Consider the following 14,875-nt stretch of genomic DNA (forward strand, 5'->3'; position numbering starts at 1 on the left):
CTCAGAGTCTATTATTAATTCCTGAAGTCATTAAGAGAAGTCTTCTCTCTCTGCAATGCACTGACATTTATTTTGTAAGGCACTGACGTGATTAGAGCTTTGATTTGATTTTCTAGCCAACATGCTTGGCCCAGGATTCCCAGGAGTTATGTTTAAAGTTAGCTTCCTAAATTCAGGTTTCAGTCATCTAAAATAAAGTAATGTTTTAATATTTTAATACCTAGTTTGTCAGCTTTTGGTTTCTCAAATCTGCCTTTTTTCAGACCATTTTTTTCAGTGCCTAGTGAGATTATTCTTGGTAACTCTTGGCCTTCCTTCCAAGAAGAGCCCTTCAGCACTGTTCCACATAAAACCAAGGCTGCAAAATAGGCAACTGATCTCTCTGCAGTCCTTCCTCCTCTGTTTCACCACAGTCTAGTTCCCATATGTGCGATATCTGCAGTCTTCAACCTTATATATAGGTAGAGCCACCAGGAATGCATCAGGCATAGGTCAAAGGAGTGAGACAGGTAACAGTAAAGGATCTGAAGTTTGCAACAGAATCTGTGCCTCAAAAAAAAAGTATTTATTGCTCTATACAGACATTCTCAAAAGTATCTTCAAAGTTTTCAGTTCAGTTTGGTTTGATTTTCTAGGAGCCAAATTTGTTATCTGCATATTATTTGGGTAACCTGGTTCTTCTACCTTCACTGGATGGCCTCTTGAAACATATTTGCTGTTTCCACCAAGAGTAAGGAGTAAATAAGGAGAGTAATTAGGCTACATGAGGCTGCAAAAATATCCTTCTCACCCTTCAGACTGAAATACTATAGCTCTTTCTGAACTCTTACCCTTTTTTTTACACTGGAATGTTTACAAATCATCAGAAGATTTTAGTCTTTAGCTCTAGGGTGCCTAAAAAGAGCTGTACTTTATGCTAACTACAAAGAACCTCAGAATCAGACCTTACATGTTTAATCTGGATGTGCAGAAGCAGACTGTTCCACTGCTCATGCTTCAGTGCATTAACTAATCTTTAAAGAACAGGGATTAAGGAGAAGCTTTGCCCACAAACAGGTTAGCCTTGTCTGTCTAGCCCTGGCTGCACAAATTCAATCAAATTCCTCAGAGGTGTGTAGTGCTCATCCCTGTCTAGAGGCAGGATAGTGGATTAGATGGACCATATGTGTGACCCAGGGCCACAGTTTCCAGGTAAATTTCCACTGAAAAATTGTACTACTGTCTTGGGTTTTGTTGGTTTATTTTTTATTCTTTCAATGTGCATTATTAAATGTTTTATCTGTTGGTGAAATGATAGTGTTGTGTGGCAATTTGAGTGAGCTGGGGTTTTGTCTCCTCTTGTTTAGACAATTCTCATCTTTTTTCTGGCTCTGTCTGGGAGCCTCTTCAACCAGGAAGGGTAGAAGAAGGTGTGTGTCTCTGTGTCTGGAGGGTTGGAGAGAGGAACCTGACGGTAAATGCAAAAGACTAATCAATCCTCCTGAGTTCCTTTATCTCAATTCAAGTTTTATTTAGACATTCCAATGCTGTTCAGTACAAAGGAAGAACTACTCCTCACCACCAGCATTAGAAATAATAATATTTTACACAGACAACCTGTTACTCTTTTTGTCATTCATGTTACTAAAATATACAGGGGGAAATTATTTCTAGTATTGAATAGTATGAATGGAGCTGACAGTGTTATCAGAATTAGAGAATTGTTTAGGTCAGAAAAGACCTTTAAGATCATCAAGTCCAACTGTTAACCTAGCACTGCCAAATCCACCACTAAACCACGTTCCTGACCATCACATATTATATCTGTCTACCTCTCTCTACATAGATACAGATAACGTATGACTTCCACAATAACAATTCAGACATAAGCACCACCTGAGAGTTCTTTGCAGCTGCAGCTCTTGCATTTTGCAGTGAAATTTCTCTCCCCTTCCCTTTTTCCTCAGCTTCCTCCGCCCCCAGAGAACTGACATGCTTTCTACTGACAAATGTTGAGTGTAGCTCCTGCGGATTTAGCATGTCAGGCTGTGTCTACACAGCTTAGGTTTCTATTATTACGCAATGGCTTAGAGGGCAGTGCTTTGCCACATAATTACAGAGCCAATCTGTATTAGGACCAGGAGTTTGGATGTTTCTTTCTGTACCAACTATTCGCCTCCCGCCCACTCAAGCCTCCTCTCTGACACTCTTAGCTTCTTTTTGTATCCTTGTGCCTCTGGTTTCTGGTTTTCTCCCTTTCCTGTGCTACATATTTGTTTATTGCAGAAGTGAGGGGTCTGACTGAGTCGTGCCTGCACGGATTCCTATGCAGCACAAAGCACTTGCTGTATGTTGCATCGTCAGAAGAGGTAAGAAGAAATTCCTGAAGCTGCCTGCTAGTTCTCTCGGGTTTATCACTCTCTCTCTTTTTTTTTTTTTTTCTCCTCCTTTTTTTTTTTTTTTTTTTTTGGTGTGTGCACATTGCTTGTCTTACAAGCCGTGCAGGCTCTGCCATCTAGAGCACTTTGTGATATCACTCCACTTTGCTGTTTTTCCTTTCTCCATCTCTGCGTGACTGTGTGTGTGTGTATCTCCCAGTCTCTCTTCCCCCCTCGGTACAACTCGGCCCCCCACCTCAACACACACACACACGTACACAGAAGCTGGGCTCGCTAGTATGAAATTGAAGACTTGCAATACCGAAATGCATGTGTTACCTTGGGATGCACTAGGATCAGAATGCTCGAAAAGCCTGCAGGCTGCTTAGTCCTTCAAGACTGGGTTTTTTAAACCAGACAGGAAAAGAACAAGTTATTCACTTTTTTGTTCTTTCTTTTTCTTTTTTTTTTTTCTTTCTTTCCCTTTTTTGTGCTTTGGATATTACTGAACAAGGAGTCTCAGGGATTCACAAGCTTGGACTTCACTGAATCAGGCTGCATCTGACAAACAATCTTGTCTGCATTTTGGTTTGCTAGAGATCAACCGGGATTTTTTCTGATTCTATCTTCTTTTGAAAAAAGGATGCATGGCATAGAAAGAAGGTCTAAGTGCCTGTCTGAGACTATTTTACCAAACCTGGGATAAATGTTACTTCTCAAAGGTAAGTACAAGGTTTTTTTCATATGGATATATAAACTGTATAGTTATAATATAAACCATATGTAGATATGTACCCAGAACATTTTATAGTCAGTTACCTCTGATGGTTAAAAAGCCCTCAGTCATGCATCTTAAAGCATCAGAGAAAGGTACAACTTTATCTTTCTTTTCATGTTAGCTTAGATAAGATTGTTCATGTAGAGAAATGGATCTCAGTTTGGTTTCTGCTTCTCTTGGCATGAAAAGGCACTTCGAAAAGAATATTTATTTTTTAAGTGTCTATAGGATTTTTTTCCTGGTAGTTTTGAAACACAGATGGAAAGATGTTTAAAAGAAAAGGTAGTAATTTGGTTTCTAATACAGAAAGAACTGAGGAATAAAGCTTTCTGGAGGAATTTGTAAATCCTGCAAAGCTAAGGAAGAACTTTTCTGGACAGATCAACTCTGCTCCATATAAAGCTACACACTAAAGAGTGGGGACCTTGGAAAATGTCATATGAAGAAACAGAAGGCATAGGAACAGCTAGAGATGGGAAGGGAGTGAGGGGTATGGATGGGCAGTAGGCACCCACTTCAGTGTCTGCTGTCACAGAGGCTGGTGTTCTTGGTAAAGTGATGCCTCTGGTGATGGACATCCAGAATTCACAAGGTGGACATGTGGGGGATGGGGTACACAAACAGGTATATGCTATGTCATGACTGTCTGACGTCAGACATGTATGCTTTCTGCAAGATTAGGTGTACTGAGAATTGGGGTGGGGGAAGCATCTAAGTGGCAGCACACGGTAAGACACAGCAAAATGGAAACTGAGTCTCTTCCTGATTTGCATGGACACATGCATACTTTTGGGACACAAAGCAGGTCCATGACTGAATAAAACAAGAAAGAAACTAATGGAGTAAAAGAAATTGGCAGTGCAGTCAACAAGTCCCTGTATGATAGATTAGTAACTGGAAATGTAAAATGATCATTTGTGGTAGTGTATGTAAGGAAGGGTTCTTAAACTGGGTGACTCCTGCCTATCCAAAAGAGACAAATAGCATTGATTGAAAGCAAGAATATATTTTTTTTTTTTTAGACTAGCTGATCTAGTCTTTTTGGGGCAATGCCATGGAGATATTAAGAAGAGTAAGTTTTATTTTATCTACTCCATCTTTGGGATTAACATGACAGAAACACTCTTTTGATGAGACGAAACAGGCAAATAGTAAGCATCATTTCAGTCTATAAAGTCACAGTTAAATAAATTGACACCTCTTAACTTTACTGTACAGTATTCAGCATAAGTCCAGCAGATGCCACACAATTGTCACAGGGATTTTCTGTTCCTTCAGAAAGAGGAAGCATTACCATGCAGGGGATCAATTTCCTATTGGACCTTGATGTGTATAGAAGTTGTACTAAGACAGATTTGGGCTTGTGGTACAAGGGAAGGAAAACAGATAATTTCTTTTACTCTTTTACTCTTGCCATGTTTCAGGTTGGTTACAGTTTTCTTGTTTACAGCTTGCCCTGTGTCTGTGGTGAGTTTGCATTGCCCACAGATCACCACTGGAGCACAACAGAGTGCTTCTTGTGTGCGCTCTGCTAGGAGCTGCTGCATCGCAGCAGCACGAGGAAGAGCTTCAGACCTTCCCTGAAACTGCTTCTAATTCTCAGTGAGAGAGCGGATGCAATAAAAAAAAACCAACAATGTTTGGAGACAGTAAGCAAATTAATCATGAACCAAAGTAATTTTAACCCATGAAACCCAGCAAAGGTCTGTATCATCTCTTGGATCAGAGGCAGTATCTGTCCTGTTCTCCCTAGAACAGCTCTGGTTTCTTTAGGGGAACTCTGGGCCGAGTGTGTCTCACTGTCTGGCTGTGCAGGGCATTGGCATTGGCAGGCAGGCAAGCTGGCAGTCCTTGGTGCAGGTGAGAAATGTGACCCAGCCTCAGAGCCCCTATTTGCTGCTGTCCTCTCTGCCCCATGCTGCTCTTCACAGCATTAGTGCTTCTTGTTTAAATTTACAGTTGGGCCATAACTGATCATTTTTCCCAATGGGAGGTGCAAATGGCACATATAGCCTTACCCTGTAGCCTCTGTTCTGCCTGCTGATCAGGTGGACCTGAGCTGGCAGTTTCCTGGCAAACCTAGTCAGGGTGCTTCTGCTCCCCCTCTTTGTGGACTACCCTGGCCACTGACTCATTTGCAGTGTAATGATTATAGACCCATTTGATCTCTTTCCCCCTCCCCACCCCTTTTTTTCTCCTTGTCCTTGTGGTTAAAAAAAACCCCAACAAAATTGGAGGCTGATTCAAAATTATCAAGGTTTAACTGGTAGTAGGCATGAATATTCTTCAAGTCGCTTAACTCCCTACTGAGGGGTTGTGGACCGATAACCCTTGATACTGCATTTGCTATACACCCTCATAGAGGGGAGAGAGGGGATAATGACAGCACCTGTTCATCCCCAAATCCCTTTTTGCATTGCTAATGCATTTCAGCCTTGATCTACAAAGATAACCTTTGGGAAAGAAAGGGTAATTTGTTCCAAGTGTGTAGTCGGTCTTTTTTTCTGGACTGAACACTCAGCCTTACTTTCTTCGTGCTTGTCATAGTGTACTGTCATAGATTTGTTTCTGTGGAGAGACTAACTCTCCTCTAGGTGCTGGACTGAAAAGCAATAAAACTCCTTTTGAAAGGTAGAAGGAAGACTTCTGTGGCTCCTTCAAGCCAGTCCAGATGACTCTGTAATTCATTGTCCAACAGCAAATATGCAATTGCTGTATTCCTTGTTTCCTCTTTGCTTTAACAATGTAGAATCTGACTGTAGTAACTAAGGATCTCACCAAGGGGCTGAGATTTACTCTGTCAGTGTCCAGAGGCTGTTGTGTGCTTGCAAGGGCTTCCACTTATCAACTGACACTTGGGACAAAAGACAAGGTTTCATCCGAGTGCATTGGAATAACAACAAACCCCACAAATCACAAATCAGTGTGATGCAGCACTGCAGTGAAGGGCCAGCTGTTACTCTCTGCCCAGCCCTACTCCACCCAGGATGCACAGAGGGAGGAAAGCCCGTAAGAGATACTTCTGGTTCTAGGAGCTCAAATTGTCTCCTGCATGGGTGTCTGACAAACCTTGGCATGAAATTTCCAGGTCGTTAGAAGGCCCCCAGTGATGTCCCATGGAAAACTGGGAAAAGGGCATGTAATTTAGAGGTATATTTGCTTCCCGTGGAGTAGCAATTATCGCCTTACTTCAGAATATTTACATGACAATGTTTCTGATTTTTCTCACTTCCTGTCATTTGCTTTGTCCTACCCATGATACAGGTCTCTGATGACATCAGAGACATCCCTCATTTTCATGGGAAAACATTTGTGACAAATCCAGCATACAAAGTGAGCAGCAGCAGGAAAAGTCAGAAAATATATCTTCAGTTAAAAAAAATGCTGATTTCAAAACATGGGAGAAAGAAAAAGATGTGTTGGCAGGGTCTGGTCCTATGCAGAATAACTATTGACCTACATAGAAGGCAGAGCTGAGTGGGAGTTTTTCAGTAGAAATGTTTTTGTTTTCCTCAGGAAAAAAAAAATCAGAAAGAAACATGGTTAGGAAATTGTCAGTTCTATACATTTCCTGACTGCAAAAACTATAGGGACAAAATTTCCAGAGCAACCCTATCTCACTTTTTTTTCTGGAAGATAAATTTTATTTTTTCTTTCCAGTTCATGCATTTTATATGAAAACTGAAAATAATTCATAGGAAACTTGATCATAAAATCCCATTTTGCTAAATGACAGGCAAATCTTTGAGGTGAACTGGAATTAAACATTTCTAGCTCATTAGAAGGCTGGCATACTTTCAGTTTGGAATAAGGAAACTGTAGGGACTTTCATTTCAACTCCTGGGACCAGAAAACTTTTGTCTACCAAGCCTCACCTAGAAGAAAATTTATTTGGCTAAATGGGATTATTCTAGGAGCATCTCAACAACAAGTGCTGTGAGATATCAAGGCCTCTGACAGTCTAATCTTGAAATCTTTCTTCCAGCTATAGAAAACTTATGTGCTGAGAGAATATGGCAGCTAAATTACAGTAGTTAGGAGAGGATGGCTGCAGCAATAGTAAAAGCAGTGCAATGGAGCATTTAGGAGGCTTCTGCTAATCACACCTCAGGAAGGAACTATTCTCTAATCCTCTGGCAGCTCTGCTATCACTGTGGTCTTAGGGAAAGAGGTGAGATAAGGAGAGGGCCCTGGAATAGCAGTAAATCCTGGGTCCTGGACAATGGTTGGTCAGAGGGATAGGGTAAGGTTGGTGCATAGCAAGGTAGATTCTGAGCAGAACAGAAGCTGGATTAAGGATAAAATCAGCAGAAAGTACATGATGGCTGAAAGCACCTTGTCTATTTTAATAGAGGTGATGTTGCACTGAAAATCCCTGGAAAACACGTGTGTGGCACTGGTGCGGAGAATTATCGGTGTTACTCTTTTCCTGAAGCCAGAAGAGGTAGATCAGGACTGTGCATAGGCCTTTATATGAAGGACTCAGACAAATTACAGTTGTCCAGTTAGGACTATGGAGTTTGAGTTGACTTAGCTGGGAGAAGGAAAGACTATAGAAAACCTAAATATGATCAAGTCATATAAATTGTGGTGATCAGACACACCTTTGATATTGGAGAAAATAGACGCATTAGTAAAGAAGTAAGGAATTTTTCTTCTTCTGCCTTTAGAGTTGCAATTTGCTTTAGCAGACTGAGGAGCAAGGGCACTCAAAATGACAACAGTTACCAAGAGTCCTTAGCCATTCCCTTGTCATGTCTAAGATCCTCAGAAAAGCTTCAGAATACGTGTCAGTCAGAATGAGTAATCCTTCTTTTGTTACAGCCTAAAGATAAAAATTAAGAATGGGAAAGGAAAAGAGGTTGTCTTAAACATGCCTCATCCTCTGTTGCAGTGGCAGGATGGATGGGCTGTGACATGAGTGAAAGGGCAGCACCTGTATGGCTGCTAGAAGGAAAAACTGACTGTAGCAGGATTTATATTAGATCCCTCTGCTAACAGCCTTTAAAAAAATGTTTCTGCCTTTTCAGTACAGAATGAAAACAATGACCAGTCAAATGGCAAAAGGAAAAGTCAAGAGGAAAAAAATGCCTGCCATGGCTCGTTCAGTATTCCCTATCTGGTTTGAAAGTAGCCAACAACAAACCTTTGTCTCCTTAGAGATAAAAATCAAAACCTTCCCCACCATTTCAGTGGTCATTTGATCTCCATCCCTTTGTGAATATTCCTGTGACTAGGTAAATACTTGTGATACTCAGAAAGCTCTGCATGGTTTGAACATGAAACAAGTCTACTAAACTAAGAAAGAAAAAGGCCAAACTGTATTGATAGAATATAAATTATCTGACTGAGATCATTTTGTTGGTTTCCTAAACTGAGAACTAGTTGGCATTTTGTATGAGTTATCTTCAGTGTAAGTAAGTGAATGTTATCACTGCTGCTGGTAGATATTTACTGTATATTGGTTTTTAAATAAGGGTACAACATTGATTACTTTCTCTCCAAATTATTAACTGCACTTTCTCCCTGTTGACAGGTAAGATAACTTATCTCCTCTGGAAATGTTCAGTAGAAAAATGCTTTTGCTCCTAGAAACTCTCATGGAGAAGAGGATCAAGGGGTTTTGGGGTTTTTCTTTCTCTCTTTTTTTTTTTTTTTTAAGGCTAACCATAATAAAAATATCTTGTTGTTCTCCCTGAAAAATCTCAATTTGTTTGACAAGTATCACTGTGAGGTATGTGAGTATTTTCTAATCCCGTTTCACATGACCAAGTAGCACACTGAGCCATGAATGTTTCAGCTGACACTGCTTTGGAAGGACAGTGCGACCTTTCTTTATCAGCACATCTACATCTTCTGTTCACAGCTCCCCAGATGCATTTTGACAGTGATAACTTCTTGAGGTGAAAGAAAGGTTGTTGATGGGCTTCAAAATTATACTGTGTGGTTAGAAGTCTCAGAGAGAATGAGCTTTCTGCTGCTCATGATCTCCCAGCACCCTACCCTGACTGGACCTGATGGTCCTCCAGCTGGTAGGAGGTGAAGTTTCAGGGACATCAATTAATGACCTTTTCTTTCATCAGTTAATGACTTTTCTTCAGGGCTGGGTGACAGCAGTTTTGTGTGTACTGGAGAGAACTGGCCTTACGGAGAGAGAGTCAGAGCAGAGAAGTTGAAGAACAGCCTGGTGGATATTTGTTAGAGCAAATACCCTGAGGCCAAAGACAGTAACATTTGGACAAAGACTGGAAAAACTTTGGCCAGGATGTGGGGGAAGAGAGAAAGAAAAATCAGCTGTGGTACAGCTAAGAACTGTCTCTGTCTCTTTAGTTATTTCTATGACTCTTCTTGCTACTGAGCCAGAGCGTCAGGCTAGGCTAAGGACAGACTTATTATGTGTGTCTTTGGTCACATTGTACATAGCTGATACCTCCCTCAGCCACTGTAGGTTGTTTTATTTTTCACATCTAACCTGTTTTAGCCTTTTAGTGAGCATGGGAAAATGTATTTCAGTCCTTTGTGGATTTGTTTCTATTGTCTCAATCTTTTTTTCACCTCCCTAGATCAGTGAATTGATTGAGAAGTCTGTAATTTCTTTTATTTTTCCTGAACAGAAAGAGTTTTTTGTTATCATCTAGTACTCCATTCTTAGTAGAACCTAACAACAAGCTTTCAAGTTATATAAGGGACCTCTAAAACTTGCCTGGTCCGTCTTCATATGGTATCTTTTCCAGCGAGAGTGCTGCGATTGGTCTCTTCAGTGCTGGGTGTCTGATGGTTGCCTTTTATGTCCATCTTAGTGTTTTTATCTACCTCTTTGATAAATTCTTCACCTGTCTAAAGCTGTGAAAGCAAAACAAATGTCTGTGATGACTTTGTGGGTCTATGGCTCAGGAAACTTCACTACATTTAGCTTGTGGCAAGAAAAGGAAGCAGTCCATCCTCCTGCAAGAAAGTTGGTATAGGACATGGTGAATTTCTGTGCACTGATGACTTCTATCAATGTCCTACCACAAAATGGAAAAATCAAAGTTATGCTGCATTCTATCTCAACTATATGATTTAAATTTAAAAATAAATAATGCCCTCAGGCCAAGTAACAGCTGCTGCAGTTCTTTCCAGCACAGCTCATTGATCTCGTCCTCTCATTTGGCACATCCTGCTGCTCCCATGGTGCTGTAGTTAGCATTAAATCACAGACAGATCACGTGGAGACCTAACTGAAACTGAGACCTAGTTGGGGTAGACTTTGCATACACAGGTATTAGGTGGCCCTTGCACCACCATCTCACCACGCACTGGAGAAAGACCTGAGAATAAGGTCTTTGTCAGGCTATGCTCTCTCTTTATATTACTTACAGAGGTTTTTTACTTATTTTGTGTTAGTCTGATCATGCTCATTTTAAGGAATTGGTTTCAATTTATTTTTTTTTATAGCATGTGTTGTTTTATCATGAAACTGTGATGAGCTTTATGCATATGTTGAAAGTGTAGTTTTCCACAAAAGTCTTTCTATTATGGAAATCAGGTATCTTTTAGGAAATCCTAAATAAAATGCCTTCCAAATTTGGGTGTGTGATGTAGTTACATTCACATGTTCTCATAGTCATTCCTCACTTTTCTTTATATTGACAAGTACATGAAGGACAAAAATTAACTCTGCAGCCAGCTGTTCTTCCTAAACATGTCTTGTCTTACTGGCTTAGGTAAAAAGCAAATTGCAGTTTGAACTTCATTTGTGCAGCAAATCAGGTCTGTTTTCAGAAGCCTGTTTCTTCAGTCACAGTATTTCAAGATAGGAAGCCAGAGCACGCCCCAAGCTGATTATGCCATGTTTGCAGAGACTTTAGTCAGAGGCAGCACAAACACTTAAGAACAAAAGAACATAGTTTTGGACCTTTGTTTCCATTCCTTCCACTCCTGATTAAATTTTCAAAGCCGTTCTGACATTTAAACAAAGCATTATCTGAGAGATGTTAGGAAAGAATATGGGATCTCAGATTGTCATTCTCAGAATAATTTCCTCTTTGCTTCAAAACAATCTCTCTTATAGCTATAAACTTACTTTATAACATATTTTGGGTCCCTTCTATTGTTGTTGGTTTGTTTTTATTTTGTTTGGGGTTTTTTATTTATTTCTATAGTCTTATCAGAAACAAGAAAAAAATCATTTACCTTGCCAACACACAGTTCTGTTTAATCATATTGCAATAGAGTATCAGATATTGCTGATTGCTTACAGGGCATCAAGCAGTAAAATCATATTGACCTCAGTTAAGAAAAAGACAATTGAGCTTACCAGTAGGCATTTGTAAATTGATACTTAGGAGGAAGTTGGTTCCATTTGATTCTGTTGACAGATGCTAAGTTCCAAGTGACATTAAGTGATATCGGTCACTGGGATTCCTGTTAATTTGTCTGAGATTTGTTTGACTAATGTGATATTCAAATGTCTGTGCTTTCAGGTGTTTTAGTCATTCAGAGAAGCAGCAGTACCCTGGGGTGAAATAAAAATAGAGTAAGAATTAAATCTTAAGAATTTTTTTTTTAAATTGATACTTCCAATCACCATTAAAAATTAATAAAAATAAAATATTTACTGTATCACATTAAGTTCATTTTAATATTGATATGCAGTAAATCCTGGCATTGCACAAGGGAAAAGAATGGCAGTACCAGCCCCTGTGACATACATGTGTATTGGAATATATTCATTTAATGTTGGACAAAACCAGAAAAATAGGTTTGAGAGAGAAAGCATAACCTTGCAACTAAGGCTTTGGTCTTAAAGTCAAAGTAGGCCTGCAAGAAACAGTCTATGTAGAACTTTATAAGGTTTGCAAAAGCCTACATTTGAATGCAAAGGAAAAGGGAGGACAACTGTCATGATTAAAATTTGCCTAATTTTGGAAAGGAAATCCACTTTTTTGTATTATACATTAAATCACTTCTGAAATGGAAATGGTAATTTGAAATTAAATGCTCTGATAATTAATTTTCCACTTCAGAATCAATAATTGTTTTTGGAAAGGTGAAATGAGTCCAACTTAAACAAAATATCTTCCTTCTGTTTAAATAAAACATGGCAAGTAAGTTCAAAAGAATATATGTATTTAATTATTTTCTATTTCTTTTAATTTCTTTTTCCAAATCATTAGACATACATGTTCAATACATATGTGTGTACATATGGTTAGATGCCTTCTTGGCCGTAGGCATAACTTTACTTTCCACTTCTGCCTTTGCAATTAAAGATAGTAGTAACATATGTCAGAGACCTGTCTTAAGTCTGAGAATACTGATGTTTATGAATTGTTTATAAGACTAGTGAAGATGAGGGATACACTCAGGGGAGTAACTCTGTTGGCAAAAGGATAGAGACAACTTAATGAGAGCTGGTGAAGAATTTCCAGTCAGCCTGGGACCTGCAAAAACTCAAGAAGTAGGCCCATGGAAATCTCATGAGAGCAAGACCAAGCACAAGCTGTGGATGCCCTATCCCTGGAAGTGTTCAAGGCTAGGCTGGATGGGGTTTGATCAACCTGGTCTAGTGAAATCTGTCCCTGTCCATGGCAGGGATGTTAGAACTAGGTGATCTTTAAGATCGCTTCCAACTCAAACCATTCTTTTAACTTTTTTCTTTAGAGAATAGGTTTTGTTCAAATTAGTTTGTTATGGGGGTGGGAGTGCAGGTGTGTCTGTGTAGGGGTGTTGTCTGTCAACAATAGTCTTCATTTGTTTTGTTTTTAAATACTTTTGGTTAGAATGTTGCTGGGTTTTGTTTTAAAATGAAATCAGACTTTATAGCACGTTATAAACTTTAATGCAGCATTTTGTGCTACTTTTAACGAAAATAAGTTTTTATATTTTCTGGAAAACAGATACTCTCCAAATTATAATTAGTTAGTCTAATATAAATAATAATAATAAATAAAAAATTCTCCAAATTTCTGTTAAAACTATACTTTCCTAACATTTTAGGATTACTGATAGCTCCACTTCTCATTGTAGATTCTTTTCTTTCCTCCTTTCTCATTTTCTCTGTTTTCTTACCCTAGTAGGTCTGTTCTTTGTGGATGGTTATGTACAAAGGGAACAGATAGTTTATGGCTTTTCTAAACCAAACAGGTTGCAAAAATGCTGAATTTGTTTTAAGGTTCATGGGATGGGTAATAGGAAGGTAAAATGGCAATGAACACATGCATAGGCTATCATAACTCCTTATCTCTAGAGAGAATTAACCTCCGATGTATCTGTACAGAAGAAACAGGGGGTGAGAGGAGACAAAAATGAGTGATCATCAAAGAATTAAAAAGGACTTCATCACCTGAGACATGAAAAGTAAAAGAAGTAGCTGAAAAAAGTAAGAAAGTTTCCTGTGGTAGAGGAGCTACCTGTTCCATGCTCTTAGTACTGGCAATGCCGTTGGGTGGTCCATAGTTCATATTCTCTTACGCATAAAAATGAAGCTTGCAACTACTCCACTTTTAAATATATTAGGGACTACCCTTAACAGGTGATTCACCTCTCTCAGCCATGGGAGAGGGGAACAAGGAGTTCCTGATAGCTTAAATCAAAATCTTTCCAGAGTGCAGAGCTTTTGGAGACTCTGTATGGGCACGCTGACACTGTAGTAACAACTCGATTTACTTTTAGCACATCTTCCACAAATATTAATGAATTGATCCTCAGCGCTTTCCACACAAATTGGGTTAGTGTTACTACTCCAAAAGCAAGAAAACTGGCACATGAATTTTGGGTTAAAGTAGTCTGAACACAGTCAGTGTCTTGCAGCAGAGCTGTTGATCGGGTCAACCATTAAACTGGGTGTCTTCGTGCTGATGCTTAGACAGCATTGAGGTGGTGCTAAATTGGTGGAATGGAAACCAGATCAAATCCCAAAGCTGTGCAGCAACAGCAACACTATGCCTACATGAATAAGCCCACTAGAAATCTTCATTTAGGCTTTTTATTTCAGCAAGACTAATATGAAAACAGTACTCAGATAGCAAACATTAGCTGAAGTAGAAGCCACTGAGCCCATTTGTACAATTTTTTGCATGCTTTAACTGAGTAGAAAAAAACCAGTCATAACATGCATTATCTTCAGGTTTATTTTTGCTGGGTTTATTTAATAGTCATTTGGGAGGGATATGGATATACCAGCATCTGGAATTATCAAAATAAAACAAAAAAAAAAAAAAGCAAAAATAGCTACACTTAGTTTTCTATCTTGCTTGAAATGCTAGAAATCTTCCAAGCATATGTCCAGGCAAAGCCCACTCTTCCTCATATAAATTTTCCTTATTATTGTGAATGGTCATACTGACTGATGAAATTCACACTAGGAGACATTCTACTACTATAATTATTTTACTACAGTGATAGATTGAAACCTTTTATTCATATAACATATAGAGTATTTGTGCTTTTATTTTGCTACACCTATGATTTATTTGGCCTCTTAATTTTTAGGGCTTCTTATTTCAACTGAAGTTTTGGAGGATGTAAGTTATGTCGGCTCATGGCTGACTTATTCCCTAAGTTTTCAGATGAAGAGCTCAAGGAATTCTCATCTCCCTATCCTCACTATGAAGATAAGTATAACCTCAGCCTCTGATAGTGAAAATGGTTAATCTAGCAAAATCAGAAAGCTCAGGTAACCTAAGATTATTGACAGTTATTCATTAAGTAAAATGTAAACTGCTTATAAATGGTTCATATGAGAAAAAAATGTAGA

At 39.0% G+C, this 14,875-nt stretch overlaps 1 protein-coding gene across 1 annotated transcript in view; it reads left to right on the forward strand.

The window, feature by feature from the left end:
• The first annotated feature begins 2,046 nt into the window (after positions 1–2,046).
• The window catches only part of LRFN2 (leucine rich repeat and fibronectin type III domain containing 2), a 167,194-nt gene continuing 154,365 nt past the window's right edge, over positions 2,047–14,875 (forward strand). Inside the window, 2 exon segments of the mRNA XM_050314820.1 lie at positions 2,047–2,348; positions 2,872–3,079. The gene's annotated coding sequence lies outside the window, so the exon portion shown is untranslated.

The sequence above is a fragment of the Myiozetetes cayanensis genome, unplaced genomic scaffold, assembly GCF_022539395.1.
Source record: "Myiozetetes cayanensis isolate MyiCay16 unplaced genomic scaffold, myiCay2020 scf2-11, whole genome shotgun sequence".
Lineage (NCBI taxonomy): Eukaryota > Metazoa > Chordata > Aves > Passeriformes > Tyrannidae > Myiozetetes > Myiozetetes cayanensis.